The following is a 20588-nucleotide window of genomic DNA, read 5'->3' as shown; positions in this document are numbered from 1 at the left end:
TTAGTCAGAACATGCATGCTGGCCCATCCCAAAATGCCATTCTTCTTCCAACTGGCGCCGGACAGCAACAATCGGAAAACCAGAACTTCGGTTTGCAAGAAGAGGTGTTTTGTTTGAGGCAGGAGAACAAAACGATGATGGATCTGCTGAGCGAATACGACAAAAAAGTGCAAGAGCTTACAGCTGAGAAAGAATGCATGAGGCAGTCGTACATGTTGCTTCAGATGAACGCCTCCGCCGAGGTACAAAGTCTGCAGAAGGAGGTGCAGAGTTTGAAAACCAAAGGGGGTTTCGAGGAACGGACCAACCGGAAAGTCCGTAGCATTCTCCAGCAAGTGTTCACACCAGGACAGATCGAGATGCTTCTGTCCAGACATCACCATGTCCACTGGAGCGATGTGGACATTAGGAAGGCGATGCTACTGCGTTCTAAGTCCGCAAAGGCCTATGACTACTTGGCTCGCGACGTTGGTATACCTCTACCGTCGCTATCGACGCTGTACAGGTGGTGCCAAAGACACGGTGTAAAATTGGGAAGGAAGATGAAATTGAAAGAACCTGATGGCGACAACAAACTCTGCAATCCGATAGACATAGTGAAGGTTGAATCGGAGGAATTTACTCAGGACTTATCGCCAACCACAGCGAATGGTAACATGGAGATGTTTGAGAAAATGTGTGATTATCGTTGCAGCAATTCTCGATGCCAGTTTTGCAGTGGGACGCATGGCACACAAGCTGGCGACCAGTAACATCTTTGCAGTAACCATCGAAAGGGTGCAGGAGGGGATGACGTGTACGTGTGTGTGTGTGTGTGTGTGTGAAGATGAAGTAATGAAGATGCATATGGTAAACTCTACATAGTGTACTTGAATAATTATAACTCCCTTCAGTGTTGAGAAAAGAATGAACAAGTGATGTGTGGAGGCTTATACGAAGAAAAATTCCCAGTCTTCCATCAAAGGTGAGTATTCAGGATTATGCATGAGGCTAGTGTACTATTAATATAAATGTATACGCTCACAGTTTTGATTAAATCAGTGGAGATGCGAGGAGAGGGGACATGTAACACTTTGCAAGAAACTTTTTTCATGTTTGCCGAATGCCTCCTCCATCGCATCTAACAGTTGTCCTTGAACAGTGGCGGCGATTGGGTTCCAAAACCGGGGGGAAAAGTGCCAAAACTGGGCGGGGAGGAAATACAGTATATTTTCCTTTGTAGATAAGGTTTAGCATAGTGCGGGGCAAAGGGTGCCCCCCTAATAGGCACCACTGTCCTTGAAGCATCATCAGTAACGTTTAAGTGTAAATTTTTTCACGGTCAGGGCTTGTATCTTTTAAATCTCTTCGTGGATAAATATGAATGAAAACATCACGGTACTTGAGCAAGTATTGCCGATTTAATACTGGAAACGTCATGCCTTCCCTTCCCCATAGTTATCACAGTATGTTCACTTTCTATGAGGCTGGGTAAGATATAAAGCAGTTTCGAGCAAAAAATGCGTCCGAAAAAAGTCCCAACAGTATTCTTTTCTATTATTTCGTAAACAACATATCTCACCCGAACTGACCAAAGCTTTTGTTATGATGATTGAATGAATTGTGGAATTGGTATTTTATAAGTCCACTTTATGCATAGTAAGGCTAATCGGGACTGGACCTAGAGTTATTAAAGTGGGATCCGAACCACTATGAGTCACCACCGGGTATCGAACCCGGGACCCTATTATTACAAGGCAACATCTCTACAACTGCGCCAATGAGGCGTCCCTTTGTTATGTTGAACACAGGCTGACATCTGTAGAGGAAGTGAAGGGAAATATCCTCTATCTGGTGTTTTGAGTTCACTATTCCCTCTGGGAAGAGTAATGTACTCTTCGCAACATCTTAATTGACCGCCCTGAAAAAATTCAAAGTCCTGAATTCGTAAATGTGGCAACATAGCGCTTCAGAGTCCACAAATGGTATCCAACTTAGCAACAGTTTTTCTTTCTAAACGAAAACGCTCTTGTGAATTTCGTTCATTCCTTCACATTCCATGAAGTTAGAAACCATAAACCAGTAATATAATATGCAATTTAACAAAAATTGTAAATTGGAAATAGAAATGTTGATTTTTTAAGACTATTCATTCTGAAATAGAAAATAGGGGAATTTATGTGCAGTTGGAAACACTGAACTTGTTCTCCACCACCTGGAGAGAATTGAAGTCACATATCAATGCAATGAAGCAAATTTCTCTTGATTTTAGGCAAAATTACAGTAAAGATAAATTGCACAATCCCGGCGATTCTACCTGATCTGTGGCGGAACATGGTTCGGAACTCCGCAAAATGTTATTTCAACTTAGATCAACTTGTTTTACAGGCTTTCACGTTAGCAATCCTCTGGAGAAGTTGGTTATGCGGTCGTCTCGTTTTGCTTTTTCGTCAAGAACTAAACATCGTAGGTTCAAATCTCACCCACTCCTGATTCTTTTTTTTTATTATTGTTATTTACATAGTACGAAGTGTTGTAACAATGTAATATAAGATTACATTAAATCACTGTAAATATTTATGCGATGCATACCTCGGAAATGTTTCTACTCATCTTCTTGATTTTTCAGTGATTGGCAGGATTTTTGGCAAGACCTCTCTTTTCATTTAGCTGTCAAAAGTTATGTTAACACACATTAAGAATTAATATATCATAAATACATGTTCTTAAACAGCATGTTGTAATCAAGGTGTCCCCGTTTTAATATCAGGTGGAGGCTCATTGCACAGTGGTTCGGATCCCACTTTAGACTGTAGGTCCAGTCCTGATTAGCTTTACTGTGTATAAAGTTGACTTAAAACACACCAAATCAACCAATACATCTCCTTTCAGAGTGGACCTTCTACGATACTGTGGTCGGCCAGCATCCGAAAATACAGTTCTGCTTCGCGTACATAAGAGTATAATTTCATTTAATATTTTGACTAATTTTACTTTAAAACCACAGATTAAAGCGATAATAGTGTCCAGAAAAGGAACCTCAACCATATTGCAACAGTTCTTTAATTCAAAGACATTTTTACAATTATATTTTGTTATTCAGATTATGCTCACAACTAAATAACAAAATATAATTGTAAAAATGTCTTTGAATTAAAGAACTGTTGCAATAGCCTCCTCCTCCGGTTGACAACCTTGACATCATACTTTGATGTAGAAATACGTATATCTTCAATGTATCATCTTCACTTCTTCTTCTACTACTTCTTTGGCAGCAATCTCATTCCTTTCACATCTTCTTTACAGCCATCTTCAGTAGATTTCTTCATTACTGCAATCTCATTACCATTACTATTTCATAACCATCTTATGTCCATTTCAAAAGGTTTTATTCTTCACGAGTGCACTTCTTCCCTTTGAAACTATATGTGCAAATGAAGCCCTTCAATAAAAATGCGAACCACATTACATTCAACTTACATTATATATATTCCTTCTTATCATTCTTCCAGAGAGACACTTTGTATAATTCTCCCTTTGTTATTCGTGTCAACACTCTTCCTCAATACATTGACATACACCATACTGATGAAAATAGAAGCCAAACATAAGTTCTTACATAAAAGATAATATGATGATCAACAGAACAGAGATAATAAATTCATGCTGGTTTACACATGATAATAAAATACAAACAACTGAACTCGTTTTTGCACAAAGTTACAACAAATTCAACACTTATGTACAATTAAAACATAAATCAGTATTTCTTAACAACTCCTTTCTTTTCTCCTCCGAACAATTAAAAGGTTTAATGTTTTCTAGGTTTTGTCTACCTTTTGTTCCCTTTCCATCTAGAGAAACAACAGTCACACAATTGTTTCTTACTTCTATTACCAAGAATGGGCCAATAAACAAATCATACAATTTGTAGATAGTTTTGTTTAAAGCAGAGCTCTTAGCATGATTTTTAATCATGATTAAATCTCCTTTGACAATATTTTTAGTACCAGAGCTTGTTTGAACACCTTTAGAATTTCTTCGATGTTTAAGTTTTTCTTTTAGCTCCAAGTATTTTGCCTTCCAGGATAATTCTTCAATATTCTCAGGCCAATCGACAATATTAGTTATATTATCTTTAACTTGATCGTGTAAAAATAGTTCCGCAGGTGTAAAACCAATAGATTCAGAATATGAATTGTTCAACAATTTGACAACGTTTGTCAAACATTTAGCCCAAGATTTATGATTATCCTTGCAAAATAACCTCAGTAAACGCACAATCCCTTTATTGTAGCGTTCAATTGGATTAGCGTGTGGTGAATATGGCGAAGTAAAAATATGCTTGATGTTCTTGGAGGTAATAAAACTTCGCCACTCTTTAGATTTAAATTGTGAACCATTATCACTTAATATAATTAGACATGCAGGATAATGATGAAAATACTATTGGTTTAGTTTATTGATAATTTCCATAGATGAAGCTTTACGCAAAGGATAAACCATAATAAACTTACTTGCAAGATCCACTATACTTAGTATATATTGATAACCTTGAGAAGCTGGTAACGGACCAATCAAATCTAATGAAAGGAATTGATGTATTTTAGGAGTTAATATGTGAAGATCTTCTCGTGTGATACGTTGCACTCTCTGCTTTGAATTGGCACATTCAAGACAATTTCTCAGATATAATTTAATGCTGGCTTTCATGTTTGGCCAAAATAAAAATTTTGAACACTTTCTGAAAGTTTTTGAATAACCAAAATGTCCACATAAATCATGATGATCATACAGTACCTTTTCCACAGCTTTTTTAGGTACAAATATTCTCCAGTGTTTAGACGCAATAGATTTATAGAATAAGATATCTTCATGCATTCTAAAATGTCCTCTGATTTCGAACTTAGAATCTCCTTTGTTTATCGCAATTCTTAACTTTTGACACTGCTCATCGTTCTGTTGAGATTGTACCCAATATTGTGGAGTATCTTGGGATAGGAGATCGATATTTGTATTATTAACGTAGAGTTTCGATGTGAATAAATCTCCCTGTGCCCTTGCAGGATATCTGCTTAAGGCATCAGCCACAATATTGGTAGAACCTTGAATATGTTCAACAGTAAAATCAAAACTTTGAAGTTTTAATGCCCAGCGGTTTAGTCTTGGGTTTAAACTTCTAGCCGACTGCAGCCATGAAAGTGACTGATGGTCACAATGAATAACAAATGTTCTTCCACTAAGATAAACACTAAACTTTTCTACTGAAAAGAGGATAGCAAGACATTCAATCTCATGAGTTGAATAAGTTAATTCTGTACCACGCAATACTCTACTAACATATTGTATTACTAACGTTTCATCTTCATCTGATAACTGCCATAAAACTCCTCCAAATCCAACTTTGCTTCCATCAGTGTTAAGATGGAAAATTTTACTAAAATCAGGTTGAGCTAATACATCAGGAGATGTAACTAGCTGTTTCAAATCATTAAAAGCTTGGTGATGATTCTCCTTCCAGTCCCACTTGTTATTTGATTTTAGTAAATCATACAAAGGAGCAGCTATCATTGCAAATTTGTGAACAAATTTTCTCCTCCAATTTACTATTCCTAAAAATTTCCTTACAGCCTTCTTGTTTTGAGGAACTGGAAAATCCATGATTGCTTGGTTCCTTTCAGGATCAATATGAATGGTTTTTTCAGAAATCACATGGCCTAGGAAATGTATTTCAGTTTGGAAGAACTTGCATTTCGACAATTTAATAGACATATTAGCTGTCTTCAGAGTTGATAAAACATAACGTAAATGTTCTAAGTGGTTTTGAATTGATGGAGAGAAAATTAAAATATCATCAATATAAACAATCAGGAAAGAATTTGTATGATTGCCAAATATTTTATGCATTCTATCAACGAACACACTCACGGCACTTTTGATTCCAAAAGGCAAAAAATGGAACTCCATCAAAATACCTCTATAAGAAAATGCCGTAAATTTAAACGACCTTGATGTCAAAGGAATCTGAAAATAACCGCAACTAAGGTCAATAGATGTGAAGTATTTTGCTCCCTTCAATCTTTGTAGTAATTCCGAGATAGGCTCTACCTGTGTCATCGGAGAAATTACGTGTTGATTTAATTTACGGAAGTCGACCACTGGTCTCCATAAACCTCCCGCCTTTGGGACTATGTGGAGTGGATTCCTATAGGGAGATGTGCTTTCTTGTATGACGCCCCACTGTTGCCTATTTTTGTAACTCTCGTAACTCTCTTTCCATATCATCCCGTCTAGCATAAGGAACCGGGTAAGTGGGTGCTATTATTGGCACATCAGTATCCAATTGTATATCGTAAGCTTCCACATTTGCTTTTTTAGGTCTGTCAGAAAATAAAACTTGGTATTCGAGAAGAAGATGAAATAACTGATCCAAACAATCAGATGGAAGAGTATTGTTCATGTACGCTGCACGCTGAATATCTTCCTCCGAAGCGATGTCAGATGTTCCTTCAATTTGTGAAGTGGTTGAAATTGGTAATTTGCAAGAACGTACTATTCCCTTCGTTGACGGAAGACTTTCTTCAGATTGCACTAAAAATGGAGTAATTATTTCCTGACCTAATGAATTCGAAAGCATGACGGTTGCGTTGCTGTAATTTATAATCGCCTTATATTGCCACAAAAACGGCGAACCCAAAATTAAATCAGCGTGTAACTGACAATATATAGTCCCATGTGGAAAAACTCATTTGCTATTTGAACTGTTACATATTTGAAACCCATTACCTTTATACGTTGATCTCCTGCAAAGCAAGCCAATTGTATTCCTTCTAATTGTTCCAATTTTGCTCCTGGTATAATTGAACTTAGAATTGTCCAGATTTTATAATCTAATAAATTACACTGACTTCCAGTATCAATTAAACAATTTAAAGACAGATCCGCAATTTTACCTTGTATTTCTGGATTCTCAATTTTTGGTATTGGAGTACCGTTTTCTGACATAATCCACTCTGGTTCAGAATCGTACCATTCTAATAAAAATGCTACAGATAAAACTTTATCTCTGGTAACACCTAAAGATTTAATTTTATTATAATCCTTCAGACATTCCTTAACATGTACTAAATAAGGGTTATTAACTCTACCATCCAGCTCCTTTGCATTTATTTGTGGCAAGGTAAATCGGAGCATATCACCCTGCCTTAGTTGTTTAAGTAGTTAGAAGAATGTGCACTTGTGGTAGTAGTAGCAGTCGGAGTTACGTGTTCCATATTTGTAGAATTACGCTGCAAGTTGGTGCTGCCTACTGTAACACTATTTTCCTGTGAACTATGAGATGCATTACCATACTCTATTGGTTGTTCATTGTAATTTCCAGTTCTACTATATCTTCTGTTATCAGATGTTGGGGTATTGTCAAGTCTGAAATTCGAATTATTTACGTTATTATTAATTCTTTCAGACCTTACAAACTGCCTTCTTGAGGGATTGCGTTCAAATCTTCTAGGAGATGGGCGATGATTCACATTGATTCCTGCATTTTCGGTCTGTGTTGTAGAATCATAAGAATTCCGCTCCACATTTACTTGCCTGACGAAGTATTTTGGTCTGTCGAAACTTCTCTTCTTATTAGCCTTGTCATCAGAATCTGTATTATCACCGGGCAAAGATAAACTTTTATTCTTTCCGCTCGAATACAAATCAATAGTCCTTAATTTCTGCGTCAGTTGCTTAAGATCTGTAATGTTACGGCAGCCCACATTCTTTGAAATTGACTCAGGTAGCTGTTTCAAAATCATCCGTATTACTTCAACTTTGTTTGGAGTTTCCACAAGGTTACAATAAGCAGAGTACGTTTTTAAAGCGTATGCTTCCAATGACAAACCTGAAGCTGGGTTGTATTTTCTTGATCGTAACAATGTCAACTGACTTTCTAATAACTCATTAGATGCAAACTGATCAAGAAATTTATGTACAAAGTCCTCATAAGAAATGAAACTCTTCTTTTCACTGTTGAACCAGTAAGCGCCTACATTATAAAAACACTTACGAATTATACATAATTTATACTTGGGAGGAACACCAATTATGTTTAACATTGTAGTTAGTTGTTCGATAAATTCTCTAGCAGACTGTTTTGAAACATCTCCTCCAAAACGTGGCAATTGACTGAGTTCACTAACTGGTGAAAATCTATTAGAGCATGTATCAGACTGATTATAAGAATTCCATGTAGAATCATTATTCAGCCACATCGGGTACAGTTTGTTCTAGTACAAGGACTATGATTTACATTTAAGTCATCAGGAAACTGATCATGGATTAAGGAATGACATGTACTTTGACGTTGGCAACCACATACTGAAGTTTCAAGACCTGTGAAATTGGCTTTATTATCACAAGCAACATAAGTTCTAGAAGGTATGGAATTTCTGTTAGATGTAGAACAAATTTGCTTTGATGTGTCTGTAGCACATAAAGAACTAGGTGCATTATTTTCAGTATCACAAGTATGTACATGCTTATTATCATACAGTAAAGAGTTGTTCAACGAAGAAAGACATAAATGGTTATTGAGTGAACATGTACAATGGATTTTGTCAACAGTAGGATTGCTATTACTAAATTCAGTGTTATCTAAAACACAATGCCGCAATGCATACGTATTCTTGCCTTGTGAAGTGGAAGCTTTAGCAAATTTATTTCTACTTTTCTTGTGAGCAGATTTGCCCTTGCACAATTTGGTTACATTTTCCTTTGCAGAATTCACTTCAGCATCAGATGTATCATAGCCAGAAGAACCTGTATGAAATGTTTCGCATTTATTGTGTTCACTAAGAACAACATGCTTTAATTTAGAATTTAATCTTGTATCAGTTTGGCATGCTATGTGCCTATGTTCATTAATAAGTGCATCAACATTACTTAATTCTTTATCTGGTTGTAGAACGTCTCTAACCGTACTAGTACAAATAACATCGCTTTGCTCTAAGTTAATGCATTTCTCATTTAAATCCTTAAGCATAGAATCAAATTCTTGCAACTTTACCTGCGTAGTATTCATATTTGTTTGTAGTGTACTTATAGAAGTTTCATGTTGGTACAACTGGTTTGATAAGTGTTGTTTTAACTCATCATCACGATGGTTTAGTTTTGATTCAAGATCACTGACTTTCGCATTTAATAAAGTTACTTCATCATTTATACGTTCATTTAGTAACCTATTAGCTGATTGACAAGAATCAGAAACCTGCTGCAACTTATTTTCTACATGTTGGAGCCCTTCGTTCAGTTTTTCAGTACTTTGCTGCAACCTAACCAATTTTGTGCCCCAAACTTCACAGTTTGTTTGTAAACCTTCGCGCAGCGTTTCAGCGTTCTGATCAAGTCTATCTTGTAACCTATTCTCCAAAGCTTCAGTGTTCTGAAGTAACCTATTCTCCAGCGTTTCGGTATTCTGGAGCAACTTCTCTTGCAACCTATTCTCCAGAGCTTCAGTATTCTGAAGTAACCTATTTTCCAAAGCTTCAGTGTTCTGAAGTAACCTATTCTCCAGCGTTTCGGTATTCTGGAGCAACTTGTCTTGCAACCTATTCTCCAGAGCTTCAGTATTCTGAAGTAACCTATTCTCCAGCGTTTCGGTATTCTGGAGCAACTTGTCTTGCAACCTATTCTCCAGAGCTTCAGTATTCTGAAGTAACCTATTCTCCAGCGTTTCGGTATTCTGGAGCAACTTGTCTTGCAACCTATTCTCATGTTGGGCCAAACTCAAGTGAAAAGCAGATAAAATTTGGTCAATATTGGGATTTACTGTATCCAAGTATGATTTTAGAGTGAATGGATTGAATTCTGGCTTGCATGCCTTACAGTAGTAGTCTTCTTTCATAGAGCTGAATATTACCCAGTGAATAACTGTAAGACCCCTACAATTTACGTGTTCCCATTTCTTGCATGACGTGCATTCAATCATGCGAGTGTCAGAAAATCTGTCCTTACAACAGAGTAAATCCTCCATTTGCTTACCAGAATTATCCTCTTCGTTGCTTACTACAGCAACATCACTGAGATCCGATTGAAGGCCCACACTACTTCGAAGCACGTAAGGCACTTCTCTTTTCTTCATTATAGTATTATCAGTTCAGTTCTTATCAACTCACAATTTTCGAATCCTGGCTCTAGGTCGCCAATTTATTGCAACTGTCCCAACTGTGGAGCAGTTTGTTGCAATATTTTAAATAAAAATAACTTTTCAAATGTTACTTATCACATTAGTATATTAACCAATTTCTACAATCACTATAGTTACGAATAACAAACAAAATAACATCAACATTGAATAGAGTAGCACAACAGAATTTTCTTCATTCTTTTCAGATTATGCTCACAACTAAATAACAAAATAGAATTGTAAAAATGTCTTTGAATTAAAGAACTGTTGCAATCTTCACACAAAGTATTTTAATCCATGGCCAAACATTTCAGTTAAGAATGATATTATGCTTTTCCATTGACCGTATTTTCGATTCATAATGAATTTGCTAAAAGGACCATGTCAAGAAATCTAAATATGTAAGTTTTACTAGCAAATGCATTTAAAATACCCGAAACAACAGGGGAGGAGAAAAATAAACCTCAAAAATAAGTAAAAAATGAAACAAAAACTATTAAGAATACTGACAAATAAACTAAAAGCCAAAAAAGGCTGAAAAATGCAAACGAAATGTAAAATAGAAAGTATTTTCAGGCTCTAACTGAAGGGAAACGGACATGATATCAGGTTTAGATTTGTTTTTAAGGGTCAGAAAAAAAGTTGATTTTTCCTCAACTTCCGGACCCTAATTACTAATTATGACCATTGAAAAAGTTGGAGGGAAGGAGTCGGCTTACTTAAATTTTTCTTGCTGAGGGATCGTATCATCCCATATCTCCACTTTCTAATACAGAAAAAAAATCAAGTTCATATTTCGAAAATGACTTGGAGTTTTCCACCACGAAAATATGTTTTCATCGTTTGAAGTTCGTTAGTATTATCTTGAATGGTTTCCATTGTTTTATTTTCACACATATTTTATATTTTATACGTTGAATATCCCTTTCCTCTCTCTTTTCATACAGTCTTTGGAAAAAAGTTTCCAAAGAAGTTTCTTGGCAACCGGGTTCTGGTTCAAATTACTCCTTTTCACTCTCCTGTTCCTACCTTAAACAAATAACATAAGACTTCATAACTAAACAATTGCTTGTTCAAAACATGGAATTTTTACACAATTTACAAAATATGACAAAACACCAAATAGACATGTTCATCATCTTTCCCTTTCAACGTTTCTCGATTTTTTCTGAATTCCTTTCCTCATGAAAATTGCCATGAATTGTGAATTTGTTTCTTTAAATTGGTAGCTAATCATAACATGACCTACCTGGAGGAAGGTTAGCGTGCTTGATTCTCACGAAGGAGGTCGTAGGTTCGATTCTACACCTAGGCAGGATTTTTATCAGGAGTTTATCGTTGTATGTAAAGTTTATCCACCATGCTAAGAAGTTAACATTGGTCTCTGTATTTCACGAGGTGAAAGGAAATAGTAAGAGAAAGTTGTTTGATGATAGGAGGAAGTCACGTGCCACGTGGAATGATCAGAATCAAGTTACGTAGAACTAAGTCTGTAATGGTGGTATAAAATATTGCAAAGTTAGTGGGGAAAGTGTGTTATATCTGATACTCGTACTTTCTGTTCAAAGAAGACAAACATTTTAGATACAAAGGCAGTGACGAATTAACGATCATTATGAGGTTTTGAATTTTTTGTTTGTCACTCACTATATAAATACTTATTAGTAGTTTCTTATCGAATCGGCCTCCGTCGCAATAACCATTTACTTATGTTAATTAGCGATTTACTATTAGTTTTAGGCGCATGGTAAGATGGTGGTGAGGGGATTGACAACAGTCATTACGAAGGAACGGACATAAAATTACCAATCTTAGCAATTTGAACTCATTAAACGCTCTCCTTCGTTACAGTAATGCACTACATCACTACTTAACATAACTGTATATGTTTGTTTTAGTATATCGAAATCAAATAATCAATATTTTAAGTGTCAGTAAAGAACAAACAATACATAACTTAAATAACATTACATTTTGCGTCCTGAATACATATATGTGATCTGTGAATTAATCATGACGTGTGTGTTAACACAATATATGAACAATAACTAAAAAGAAGTTTTAACTTTAAAAACTGGAAATCTGCAACTTCTATGGGGAAATATGCACAGAAGGGACGTCCCTCAAGTGTGCATCGGATTCATTTTTTAAATATTCTAATATCAACGGTCTCTGTTCAGCAAAAAAAAAAAAAATGAGGAGAGTGTGGGATTTGGACCCGCGACCTTTCACGCTTGACGAAAAATAAGGAAAACAGGGTGTAACCAACAGCTCTACGTTAACTTCAAGACGTAATACCCTTAAAAACATGTTGACGTTTATGAAGACTCCCACCTTCCTGTGTTCCAAGCACATTTTCTCGACAAATCGTGAAAAATATTATTTTTTGAGAACTGTTCGATATTATGCAAGCTATTGTAAATAAAATGTCGGATAAACTCCTCACAAATTTGCATCTTTCTGCACAAACTTGATGGCGATATCCTCCAGGTGGATATAAACTGTATTCAGTGTTTCAAACCCCTCTAATTTCAATTCGAGCAAGCAAAATCGTAAAAATTGCTCAAGGTTATAATAGCGGTTTATAGTTTCTAAGTTCATGGAAAGTGCGAAATTGAAAACCTCTCACCGCAGCTTTTTTCGTCTATTAGAAGGACCAACTCAAAGTTGGCTACACTCACTTGGAGCCGAAGTGCAATGTTGCTAAGTTTACGAATTCGGGATTTAGAATTCTTTCGGGGCGGTCAAATAAGATGTTGCGAAGTGTACAGTGCGATCCATGAGTATTACCGTGCAAATTGTCCATCACCATGTTCGTGCACTTTATTTGACCCAATAAGAGCTTCAAGAATTAAAGGAAAACTCAAAACAAGCTGTTGACAACTTCTGCATCAGCATACCTAAACATCCATCGCTTAAAAACACTTAGGATTTAAGAGAAAAATTAATGAAAATAGTCATGGACAATTTGTACGGTAATACTCATGGATCCCGCAATACTATGTATCCTAAATGAACGAAACAAAGAAGCACAGATTCATACTTGCCACTTCTGTAATACGTTTGCTTCATTTAAGAAATATGATAAGTAATTTTTAATAAATTATGTCATTTTAGATACAATTAAGATAATGCTAAAATATTTTAAAAGCAGCTAACTAGACAGGTTTGGAAGTTAGCAAGGAGAAAACTAAATATATGCTTACAGGCCGATACCTAGTGTTAGATAATAATCAAATTTGAATTATTGAATGATAACTCGTTTAAATCAGTTTCCAAATTCATGTACTTAGGAGTAACACTAACAAATGAACATGATATTAAAGAGGAAATAAAAAGCAGACTTAATTCAGGAAATGCGTGTTACATTTCTCTTCATAAACTTTTATCTTGTAGTATAATATCTAAGAAACTGCCCGACCCTGTGGCCGAGTGGTGTCGACCTCCGTGGCGGAGTGGTTAGCAGAGCGCGCTACAACGCCAGGGGTTCCGGGTTCGAGTCCCGGGTAAGGCATGGGTATTTGTGTTTGTCCAAAACGTAAAAAACTGAGAATACTGTAAAAATTGAAAAAAGTGTAAAAGTTGAAAAAGTGTTAAAAAAAAGTGGTTAGCACATCGCGCTGTGACGCCAAGGGTCCCGGGTTCGAATCCCGGTCGGACTTGGTTGTTTGTGAATGACCATTCATCAATTTCATCATTTCATCACTCATCCCCATCTTCGCAAATTAGCCAAGAGGCACAAAACGCGAAGTAAAATAAACTAAATCAAATCAAATCAAATATCTAAGAAACTAAAAGTTAAAACATAAAAAACAGTAATTTGCCTGTAGTATTATATGGATGTGAAAGTGGTCCCTTACATTAAAAGGGGAACATGGATTAACAGTATTTGAAAATAAAATTCATAGTAATATATTTGGACCTAAAAGGGATGAGGAAACAAGTGTGTGGAGAAGGTTACATAATTTAGAAATGCACAATTTGTATTCATGTCCAGATATTATTAGAATGATTAAATCAAGAAGACTTAGATGGAAGGCCATGTGGTACGACCAGTAGGAAGGCCAAGACGATGATGGAGGGATAACGTTGAGATGGGCCTAAAGGAAATCGGTAGGGATGGAAAAGATTAGATTGAAGGAAGGCTCGTTTTGCTGCACATGGAGATTTACCCCCTCCCCCCTTCTTCTTTCCGATATTTATACCTTGTCCTCCTACTTTCCACCTTTATCCGATAAAAAAACATGACCGTGTTATACATTTAAGAATTTAATACACTTAAGGTATTTTCAAAATACCTTAAGTTATGCTGATAAAGAATAGATTTACTTTAGGTATGTGCTTATTTTATTCCTACATAATGGTATTAAAATAACACTTATGCTTTAACTTAAATTGCTACATGATTCTTAAATATACTAATTATGTCATGACGCAGTAAATTCAAATGATTCTTGAACAATAAATCCAACTCTTTTTAAAACAAATTGCCACGCACCCGGAGGAGGCACATAGTGGTTCGAATTCAACTTTAGACTGTAGGTCCAGTCCCGATTAGCCTATTTTTTTGCATAAAGTGGACTTCAAAATAAACTCAAGCCACGCTTATGTAATTAGAAGTAACGTTTTGGCGTTAATAATACTCGTTTCATACAATATTTTCGATCCTAGAACTGTTGGCCTCGTAGCTCGGCAAGTTTATCATTACACGCGCCGAAGTCAAGAGATATTCACCAGGGTATTGATTTTTTTAAATCCTCTACTCCAGCTAATCACCATTTATGATCATGGTAGTGATAAACTATCAGGAAGAGATACAAAACCGTGTCAAACAACGAAAATGCAACCCAAACTGAGATTTTAAACAGGAACATATATTTTCTCTGCGAGTTACACTAGTTATTAAACCACTGTTGCCTATATTCACTTGTAATCAAGAGGTCCTTGGTTTGGTACCTTTAGAAGGCACATAGTGGCTCGGATTCCATTTAAACTGTAGGTGCAGTCCCTATTAGCCCATCTGTGCATAATGTGAACATTTTACTCGAACAAAAAAATCTGTATTTATTATTTTTGCTAATATTAATAGAGCTAATAATCTCTCTTCCAGAGTGTTTCTATCACAAACGAGGCTTATTCGAGAAACTGGTACCAGTGGCCAATGCAAGTGAAGGGCTGCCTGAAGCTCATCTTCCTTCGAAGCAGAAGACGGCTGCAGATAAGCGACGGTGGCAGCATCTATACGCTATCCTTGGAACCATTCGCTTCGGTAAGGCATCTTCTAGTTCAACAATCGCTCAATAGATGGCAGTGTTGTTTGTAGTTTTCGTCAGATATCGTGCGATGAATTTAATGTTTATTAATCACATAAATCAATAGCAAAAAGACAAGATACAGACAAAGGAATACAGATTTGTTTAGGGGGGAATCTGAAATGCTTTTGGATTGATTGAATTAGATTATCGTACGTAGTTTTCTGCCACTTTTGGCTAAATGCAATTGAAAATTAGTGACAATATGATGAAATTGGTGAATGGACACTCAGGAAGAACCCGGGATTCCTGGAGTCATAGCGCGCAGTGCTAACAACTACGCTACGTTGGTGGGCAAAATGCTGTTGGAGTATTAGATGTGACCACCAACGCTATGATAGTTGGTTGGTTGAATTGGTGTTTTAAGTCCACTTTACGCACATTAAGGCTAATCGGGACTGGACCTACAGCTTAAAGTGGAATACGAACCACTATATGCCTCCACTGGGTGTTATTATAATACTTCAGCTAGAGTTAAACGTACAATTCTAGAGCTGTGATATTATTGTCCAAAATAACGGATAGAAATCTCAAATCACCAATAGACAACCCCCCCCTCCCTTTCCCAGACAATCAGCAACGCCGTCGTTTACAGACAAAAGGGTGTCACGCAGCTTACAGCTTTGAGCTTATTGTTTACATTCAATTCACAGAAGTATTCGAATAATACTCTTTGGCGCAAATTAACAAGGTCTTCAACTTTCCTTTGAATTTTTTTATATTAGGACCAGGACCATCTTAATTCTGTTTAGAAATTAATATAAATTACATTATACATATGCATTCCTGATATGCTTTACACATATCAACAATGAATATTAAAATATAGAACATCTCGAGTGCAGTTCGTAAAAATGTGGGAACTGAAATTAAAAATAAATGCATTGTTGGGATGTCCTGTAGCTTTGCATCATGGTTATGAAACTACTAAAATTACTGAATATTGCAGACTGCAGACCACTCTAGCATCTATCCACAACCACCTATTCATTTATGCAAGGAAGAAATAATTTTTATCCCAAGATCTTAATAAAATTCAATGTTATTTTCGTAGTTTTTAATAGGTTCGCATTAAAATATTTCTTTGTTCAAGGGGGGGGAGGCACACGGCCCCTCTCAGAAACAGTTCAACGATCGGCCATATTGCTTTTCATAATGAAATCTGTGTAGAAAAGTTTTCCAATTGTATAGTGTCTCTCAAAAGTTTTAGGACAACGACATTTTAAACTAGGCAACCCAATTTCCACAAGGCGTTGGTGGGTTGCGTGTAGAGTTAGGCTCAATTTCAGGGTTGCCACATGCACAATAGATATTTGTGAAATACGCGAAAGAAATGAAAAGAAGTATTTTTGTATAAAATTATTAAAAATATCAATATTATATCGCAAATGACGAATTTCTTTCTAAAAGAAAAGAAACTAGGTTTTCTAGTATTTCATCGCTGATGAGCCTAAGGAAAAGATAAGAGGTTACAGGAAACGAAAGACGACAAAGGAGAGGAGAAAGAAAAGCGAAAGGAGAAGAGGAAATGTAGAGGAGAGAAGAAAGAGACGAGAAGAGGAGAAGTAGTGAGAAGAAAGGAAAAATCGAGGAGAGATGAGGAAAATGGAACAAAGAAGAGAGGTGAGGAGAGGAGAGGAGGAGACGAGAAGAGGGGAGTGGAGAGTAGAGTAAAAGAGAGTAAAAGGGAACAATGAAAAGAAGAGGAGAAGAGTTCAGTGGAGTCGGAAATCTAAGACAGGAAAGGAGATAGGAGGAGTGGAGAAGAGTGGGATGGAGACAAGATGCGAGAAAAATAGAGAAGATGATATGAGAGGAGAAGGAGGGGAGAGAAGAATAAGAAGGAGAAGAGACAATTGAAGGGAATGGAAACGAAAGGAGAGAAGAGGTAGTTGGAGAAAATATCGTCTCGGCGTGAAGAATTGATGAATTGATCAAATTATCATGAAACAAAACACTCAATAACGTTTTGAAACATATTGGAGAATGTATTAGATCGGTGCCATATGCCTTTTGGCTGAGTTCAGAGCAAGATGAAATCTTTCACGTAAGATCATTGATTTTACCTGCGATTATACCACTAAAAACATGAATGTAATTTTAACATTTATAAGAATTATCCAATTTTTCTCGACTTCTCGGTTCGTTGAAATGAAGATATTGTAATTTAATATTTCCCCTCCCCCCATCGTTAATTCCAAACTGATTCATTCCGTTTCACACAGCGTGGACAATGAACACAATGGGATATGTCTAAAACTTACGAAAATTTTCTGCCACCGGAGGGGTTTGAACTTACGACCACCAGATTGACAATCCTTAACGGTAACCATTACCCTACAAGCCGTCGCTTCTGAAAGCAGCTAGAAGGAGCTGACCAACGTGAAATGTAGATGCAACTCTACTCCTACATGTAATGTGCAAAGAAAACTTGTTTGTAACAAAGAAAACGAAGGTAGAACGAATCGGCGAGAACATTAACGGAGAATTGCACATGTTGAAAACTTTTCATTCGATATTTGCGGAGGTATCCTTTCATTGATCTCGAGTGGGAAAAGGGGTAAAATTAGTATATCCTGAATTGCCACAAATATAAAGAGTTATTTCATTAATATTTGTCAATGTCTTTAAACGAGTACAGAATTATTGTTAGAGTATCATAATTCATGATCTTATACATGAAAATATCCCTTTGAAAGTTTGTCAATTCATTGATTTGTTTTTTTATATATACATTCCAGATGCAGAACAATGTAGCCACTTTACACTGCTATTACAAATAATGCCACCATGCTGTTGTTTAATAAAATGAGAATCGAAAAAAAGAGAACACTTCGTAAGGAGGATCGGTCCTAGGACCGCTAGCAGCCCAATCGAGAATACTAGCCACTACACCGCGCTTTTACCTTCCGTTGAAGCATGAATTTTTAAATATTATGTCCTTCCAATATTGTAAATGTCGTTGGGTATACATGTAGTTAAGCTTTTACTTTAATTTTGACTTGCTTTCTTGTAGTATAGCAGCTATCAGCCTCCCCGATGGCGCAGAATTTACAATACCGGACCCCTCCTCGATTTTCGTAATATTTCGCAAACTCACTAATTGAGGCCTCCTAATCACGAATTTAAAGTTAAAATTTGAGGGTCACGTGTAGAAATTGCAAAATAAGCGAAATTGAGTTGGCGATCGGCACGATTGCTCATTATTTACTGGAAAATGTTGTTCCCAATACTTAAAAAAAAGAAATATACATTCCTGATTTTAATTATGCTTGTCTTGCCTAACCTAACCTAATCTAACCACCGTGAATGGTTCGTGGGGCTATCCGTCAATGATTTGTGGGTCTACCCGTGCATGGTTTTACGACCTCAAATTTTAACTATGTTTTCCTAACCTAACCTAACCTAAGCTTACCGAGAATGGTCAGTGTTTTGCGCTAATTGTGAAAACAAACCGATAAAAAATCTTACTTCGTAGCACTTTAACGGGAAACGTTCATCATCGAAGACGCCGTTTCGTATCCTGCAATTTTACGATCGATGCACTGTTGCCAAACTTACCTGTAATCAAATCAGTCCACATTCCACATGTTCTTCTACATCGTGATTGTCACTGTCACTGTCGTCTTCGTCATCCTCGACGCATTTCCTTGCTCTCCAAGTATGAAATCAACAGTGTGGCAACGCTGTAGACAGCGTTACTAATTGCGAACGTCAATTGTTCATATCAACAAATATGGCTCCCATACTTGTATACGGAGAGTCATTGCGAGAATTGAAAAGATTATTTTACAACTTCTACACGTTAATAACAATTTCTTCACCTCACCCAAACATGTTGACCTGAGATAAATCATCGCGACTAATTATTTCGTGAGTATAAGACGTAGCATAGAAATTACAGAAGGGTCCGGTATTGTAAATTCTTTCCGCGTTGCCTTGTAATCAAGGGGTATCGGGTTCGATTCCCGGTGGAGTCACATAGTGGTTCGGATCCCACTTTAAACTGTAGGTCCAGCCCGATTAGCCTTACTGTGCATAAAGTGGACTTAAAACACTAAATCAATCAATCAATAGTAGCTATCTTCGAGAAATAATTTGATGTGATGATGAAAAACTAGAATGATAGTAGTTGTGAAAATACGAGTTATTTCTTCTAACTTATTATTGTGATTAGATATTATGAATGGGAACAGAAAATATCTAGACGCTTGAACATTGCAGAACGATGCTCTCTTCCTGTGATACTGTAACAGACGAAATGCTTGTTTACTGACGCAAGTCTCGTGTCCAGAACAGTCTTATGAAATGTATTTGCTGTTGCGCAAGGTAACACGAAATAATTATACCGTTTGCAAAATTGTTTGCGAACTGCCAAATGTAAGAAACGTTATACGTAGACAGGGGAACAATTTTATTCATGAAATCACATCACATTTGACAGTGTTTGTCAAGAGATACTCGTGGGACATTGTGTTAAGGTGCTGGACTAAATGCTTCTTATTTTTCTTCATCGAAGAACAACAATTTTTAAGGTAGAGCAACAGTAGTTCCACTCTTTCTAATTTCTTTTAAATTCTTACACATTCCTTTAATTGGGTTAAAAATAAATAAAAATATTGCTTGCATTTCTGTCATTGACGTAGACCAGGCACGTATCCAGGATTTCTTTGAGGAAGGTATATATATAGAGAGAGAGAAAGAGAGAGAGAGCGAGAGATTGAGATTACAAAACAGTTCAAATTGTACGAGCGCCATTGAAAATTCATTATAATTCTATGTTTAGAAAACGACGGGAGAACATTGGTCGAATTTCCTTTCTTGCTCTTTTGAGAGAATATATACTTCTACAATAGCAATCGCGTTCGGAAACGGTGAAAAAAAAAATACTTGGTTTTCAAAGGCAGACAATCTTGGTAGCGTAGCTTGCTCGCGTTCAAAGTGACTCACGCTATATTCAAGGCCGCTTCTTATCGCAAAACACTGTGCGTCGATGCACAACGTCTGCACCCAGCAAATTACAAGTGACCAGAGTCGAATTTTAAAAAGAATCTGAAGAATGATGGATTTCATCAGAGGCGGTTAGGCCCATACAGCACAACATGGTTTCAGATATGTTACGGATA

The 20588-nt window shown here is 36.5% G+C and overlaps 1 long non-coding RNA gene across 1 annotated transcript in view; it reads left to right on the top strand.

Moving 5' to 3' along the window:
- The first annotated feature begins 833 nt into the window (after positions 1 to 833).
- Positions 834 to 20588, top strand: part of LOC146002613 (uncharacterized) — a 67261-nt gene continuing 47506 nt past the window's right edge. Inside the window, exons 1-2 of the long non-coding RNA XR_014443729.1 lie at positions 834 to 964; positions 15261 to 15419. This is a non-coding gene — a long non-coding RNA (uncharacterized LOC146002613). The remainder of the gene's footprint in view (positions 965 to 15260; positions 15420 to 20588) is intronic.

Source organism: Lepisma saccharinum, chromosome 18 (genome assembly GCF_977018435.1).
Source record: "Lepisma saccharinum chromosome 18, izLepSacc3.1, whole genome shotgun sequence".
NCBI lineage: Eukaryota > Metazoa > Arthropoda > Insecta > Zygentoma > Lepismatidae > Lepisma > Lepisma saccharinum.
The sequence above is the reverse complement of the archived record's forward strand: the minus strand, read 5'-3'. Positions and strand labels throughout refer to the sequence as shown.